Source organism: Equus quagga, chromosome 22 (assembly GCF_021613505.1).
Source record: "Equus quagga isolate Etosha38 chromosome 22, UCLA_HA_Equagga_1.0, whole genome shotgun sequence".
Classification (NCBI taxonomy): domain Eukaryota; kingdom Metazoa; phylum Chordata; class Mammalia; order Perissodactyla; family Equidae; genus Equus; species Equus quagga.
This window is the reverse complement of record NC_060288.1, coordinates 36,687,998-36,693,899: the sequence shown is the minus strand read 5'-3', so window position 1 is coordinate 36,693,899 and position 5,902 is coordinate 36,687,998.

The following is a 5,902-nucleotide window of genomic DNA, read 5'->3' as shown; positions in this document are numbered from 1 at the left end:
ACTGGTACTTTCCCAAGAAGAGGCCTGAGCCTTGTTCTCCATTGTCTCCCCGCTCAGGCTGAGTCCTGTGGAGAGCGATGGTGAGGAGGGAGTTTCAGGTTGTTCTAGGAGATTCCAGAGCTTGGTGACTCCATCGCTCTGTCTCTTGGCAGCGGACTGCAGACGGCAAATCCATAGAGTTCACGTGCCGGCATAGCAGGGAAGCAAGAGAGAAGAAATTGGGGCGCCATGTTTCTAGTGGAGAGGGGAGACAGCCCACAAGGGTCTCCCAGTCCTTGGCGTGGGGCAGAATGATGGAATCATTTTCATTGCCTGTGAGAGTGTGCAGACCTGCACACGATGTAGAGCCTCGGTCTCAGTCCCTGGTCTTCTCTACACTCACTCACTCGGCGTCTCATCCCTTCTCCTGGATCTGTGGATCGCCCAGTTGTTGATGAGCCCCAGGACCATGTCTCTGCATTCCAGGTTCCTACGTTTAACTGCCTTCTGCATATCTCCACTTGGATACCTAACGAGTATCTCGAAATCGTTCAAAAAGTGCAGAAACAGACTCTTCCTCTTTCTTCCCCAAATCTGTCCTTCTGTCAGTGTTCTCCATCTCTAGAAATACCAAAGCGAAACTTCTATTCGTTCCCACCGAGACACGAGTGTTATTCTTGATTCCTTTCTTTCTTTCACATCAATCTTTTGGCAAATTTGTTTGGCTTTACTATCAGAATATTTCCCAAAACAACAACTTCCCATCACCTCCACTCTACTGCTCTGTGCTGAGCCTCCACCATTTTTTGTCTACACTCCTGGAAAGTCTTCTGTCTGATGTCCCTGCCTCTACTGTTGCTTTCTACTCATTCACTTTTAGCAAATCAGGTAGATATTAAACATTGGCCCAATCACGTCCTTTCTACAGTAGAGAATTCAAAGGACGCCCAGTCTCAGGCATCACGGCCAAAATCCTTAGTGGACCACAAGGCTGTAACCTGCGGGCTTGCGGCTACCTTGCTTCTCAGCTCACGCACTGCGGTCCACACACGCTGGCCCCATCGACCTTGGCCAGGCATGTGGTCCCAGCACTGAGCATTTGCACTTTCTGTTCCTTCTGCTTGGATTCTCTTCCCTTAAATACTTCCATCTTTACCACCTTCAGGTCCTTCTCAAGTGTTACCATCTGCCAAGGGCCTTTTCTGTCCACTCTGTTTAAAACTATAACCCTCTGCCGTTGTGACAGCTTCCTGGTCTCCCTCCGTTTGCAGCTTTATTTTCTCCAGAGCAATCTCCTTCACACCCTGTACTGCCGGTTTCGTACTCACGGGGTCTCATCTATTCCTTTGACTCTGTGTCAGCCCCCAGAGGGTGAGGGCTTTGTCTCTTTTCTTCACTGCTCTGTCCTGAGAACCTAGAACTCTGCCTGATATATGGTGGGCATTCAACAAATATTTTTAGAAGAAATGAACAAATGACAAAATAGAACCAAGTTAAGTTCCAGGAGAAAAGCAGTAACTCGAGTCAACTTTCTTGTGCACCTGGGGTTTTCCCTGAGATTTAAACTTTTTATTATTTTTTAAGACTGGCACCTGAGCTAACATCTGTTGCCAATCTTCTTTTTTGTTTTCTTCTTCTTCTTCTCCCCAAAGCCCCCCAGGTACATAGCTGTATATTTTAGTCATGGGTCCTTCTAGTTGTGCTATGTGGGACACTGCCTCAGCATGGCCTGATGAGTGGTGCCATGTCTGCACCCAGGATCTGAACCAGCAAAACTCTGGGCCACTGAAGCGGAGCGCACGATCTCAACCACTTGGCCACGGGGCTGGCCCGAGATTTAAACCTTTTGTGTGGCTACTTTTGTTGATTTGAACAAGTTATTTGGCTTCTCTGGGCTCCCGGATCTGACCCATGAAGTCATACAGCTCATCTAGCTCTTGGATGCTTTGAAAATGCATCTTTCTCTTTGTGGTCCATGATTAAGAGTGCTAGGGCCTAAAAGACACAACTGACAGAAGCCACTTATGCGTGTTGTTTCAAAGGAGACATAGATGCTGCTTGTCCAAGATTGAGTTCTTTTCACCCTGACGACTCCAACGTGGGGGTCTGGCTGCCGGGAAGCCCCTGTTGGGGGAACATGTTTGCTCCAGACTGCAGGAACTGTTCTGCGTTCCCCAGCTACCAAGATTAGCTAGTGCTCCCTGATCGGGAGCCTGGAGTCACGAGGAGATCTAACAGGCCGGATCAGTAAGGGGGCAGAGAGCGGAGGAGAATGAGGGGTCATGTCCATGATGTGCCCTCTGTTTAAGGCTTTTGAGGCCACTTCAATCCAGCAAGTGCTGCAACCTTGGCAGTTCCTTTCCTAGTCTGCTTCTTAATTTCTGAACTTGGCTTTCTCTCTGCCCCTCTGGACTCCTCACACTACCTGGATCAACCCATCTTCCTTGGCCCACTCTCCTCAAAGAGCCCTTTTGAGATGCTATTTTAGGGTCTAGTTAAATGGGCAGCTCCTGTCTTGTGGGACTATGGTCCCCACTTTCTTCTGCTGCTCACACTTGCCCAGGGCAGCTGGGCCCCACCTCCAGAAGGATGAGCCATGAGGCTGAGTATGTTCAGTACGTGACGGGAATCTGGAGAGGTGTTGGGAGCAGGAGTCAAGAAGGACTGGGGCTACAGGTGAGGTCCTCAGTCATTGGGAGGTGCGGAGCCAAGGGCTGGGCATCCTCAAGTCAACGTAGGAGTGGTGAAGAAACCCACCTACCTCTCTCCTACTTGCTTGTGTGGGAGCAGAGGTCTCTGCAGAGCCAGGAGCCTGGGTCCTCGCGTCAGTGGGACATTTCTCTTCTCTGAGGAACTAGGGATGAGCCGCGGGAGTCCAAGCACATAGGGAGGGATGGTATGACTGTTGGCAGCCAGCGGCTCTTTGGGCAGCCAATCCCGATGCTGCAGATGCTGCACAGACTGTGGATGCACACACGCCTGGCTTCAAATCCTGGCTCGGACAAACACGGGCTCTGTGCTTTTTGGAGATTTGCTTCACCTCCCTGACCTTTCTGGTCACATTATTCTCATTGGTGAGAAAGAGAAAACAAGTCTCTTTTGCAAAGTATAAGTTATATAAATTAATAAATGCCTAAGCCAACGCCTGGTATGCAGAGGATGCCTAATAAATTTAAGACCTCACGTCTTTTCTCTTTAAATTTTCATAACCACCTCCCGATTTATAATATCCTTTCCAATCCTATTTATCTCTTCTTCTCGGGTTTCTTCTTCATTACGCCCCAGGTCTGCTGCTAGATCTCAAAGGCCGCACGGCTAAAGAATTGCTGACTTCGGAAAACCAGGGAAGCATTCACAGTGAACGTCCATCTCAAGTTCCCAGTCATCCTCAGAGACCTGGGAGAGAGAGGGATGTGTTTTGCCCAGGAATCCAAGGTTCTTATCTTTGACCCGGTTACCATCAGCAGCCTGCCTGAGAGTGGCCATTTCAACACCCACAGAGTTAGTACTTGCATATAGATTTCTCATGTCCTCTTAACGTGGGCGTGTATTTTTATTTTAAAGCATTTCCAAAAAGTCTAGGTAAAGATCAAGCCTTATAGAAACTCTTTTTCAAGTAGTTCACCACAAGAATTGTCAAAAAATTCAATTCAACATCATAATAATTTTGAGCTACAATCTCCCATCACGGATTTCAAGTGTACGCATTTGAGTTGTGTTGTTTGAATCCCAAAGCAGCTTGCTCCCCATGAGGAAGTCCTCATTGTTGCTATTCTCGTCTCACAGACAAGGATGTGCTATTTCAGGGCTTAAAGATGACACACTTAAGCCACCTGGCTGGGACCAGGGACTAGGCCTCAGAGCATCATTATCCACAAAGCAGACCTTCTGCTTACCTGCAAACTTCCTGTTCCACGTGGCCTGGCTGGGTCCAGGCAGTGGCCGCTGCTGAGGGATGTTGCCTCCTGGTTGACATTGCCTCATGCACATAGATGGCTAAATGGATCTGACCCAAAGAGCTTCCTTGAACTGGAAACCCGGTGGTGAGTATGTTTTGGGGCTTCTTACCTGTCATAAACGATCACAAAACTAACAGATTAAAAATGCCAATGCTTGATTTTTCCTGTGGAAGGAAAACTCATGAGAAGGAGACTCTGGGGAGTCTGTGCAGAGGGGCCTGAGCCGTCTGTGGGAACCATTTCCCAGGGAACACCAACTGCCCGCAGAGAAGAAGGAATTTACAGCTCACCTGGTCCGCCTCTCCTGCCCTGTTGGACAAGTGGCAACGGTGGGAATTTTCAACAGATGCTGAAGACAGATGGGAGAATTGGGGAGGCACGCACCCCAGAAAATGACAGGGTGTTCCGGACACAGGAAAACAGAGAGAGAGACAAATTCAGCGGAAGTGCTCTTCCCTTCACGGATCGTCTCACTTGACCTCAGCTCTGGAAATGGAAACGTTCTCTCAATAGTCTCTAGAGGAGAATAAAGCTCTTCAGCTCTTTTTCTGTCTTTTTCTTTTTTTTTTTTTTCGGAAAAAGGAATTTCCTGAGCGATAACCTAATTCATTGTAGTACCAAGTCTCTTGCTGATACAATCAAGGACTCGAGTCTTATTCTAGAAAAATAATACTTTCAGAGATTTTTCAAAAATATACTAAAAAACACAGAGCAAATGACCTGAAACAGAGAATAATTACTATGGTCACTGTTGGGTTATGCGATTATTAACCTTGCTTTTGTCCATTAAGAAGTCTCTGAATTTAAGTCAATTTGAACATACAGAATCTGGTTCAGTCTGAGAAGGAGTCTCCTGCGGCTTTGAAGGGCCTCCCAGCCTGGGGGTCCAACGAGAACACAGGGATCACTGCTTAGATGGGGCCACAGAGCAAGGCTTTATCAACCACCATGTTCCATAGCTCTGTCCCCACCTGAGTCTTCCAGCGAGTGAGTGGTGAACTACTTTGGAATTGAAGATACTAAAAATATTTATAACTAGGCCCAAAGGGACATGTTATTCTGGTTCCAAGACTTCATAGAACATTTGTAAGTGAAGTGTTAAGAGTTTCTTCTTACGGAATACAAATGAAAAATTCCGTCATCCCAGAATCTCTTTGGAGAATTTGAAATGAAAAAAAATACTGCAACAAACAAATTGAGACCTATTTCAATAATTCTACTGCATGGTCATAAATAGGGTACATGGGTATTGAGTATGGTGCATTCGAATATTTTAATGTGCCTGCTCAAGATAGAAATCTGCTCAGGAAAGTTTCATTAACCACACATACCAAGCGTAAAGCAAGGAAAATGCGTCTTAGAGGAAAGTTGATTTTCACGCTCCCAAATTTTGTCATAAAAATATATTATAGATATAATGGATGAATGATCCAGGCTTCCATACTTAGTCCTTTCAAATTGGACACTGCTTTTGAAAGTGGACTGGATGGGTTAGAAGCGTGTTCTGAGTTCATTCTAAAAGTAATGTGAGAATAATTTTAAGGCTATCCAAAGAATGTTTGGGACAATTTTTCTAGATTCATTGCATATTCCCAGCTGGAAAGGCCATTGTAATCCATCTAGTTCAAGTTCATCAATTTACAGAGAAAACTGAGGTGTGTCATTACTGGGAGACTTGTGGAAATTGTCCATGCTAAACTGAGATTCAGCTAGCCTGGACACCCACAATGTGCCGGGCACCTACATGGGTGCCCTGAGCGAACTATCAAGGGTCTTGTTTCACAGAAATGGCAAGCGAGGCTGAGAGAAGCACATCGGTTGATGGAGGCTCGGCGAACCAAGAAGTCAAAAGAAAGATTTCTTGGACTTTCAAGGTCTGGCAATAGTGCTCTTTTATTCAGAGAATAGCATGGAGTAGCATGGGGACAGGACCCATGGGCAGGAAGAGCTGCAGGCATGGGGAC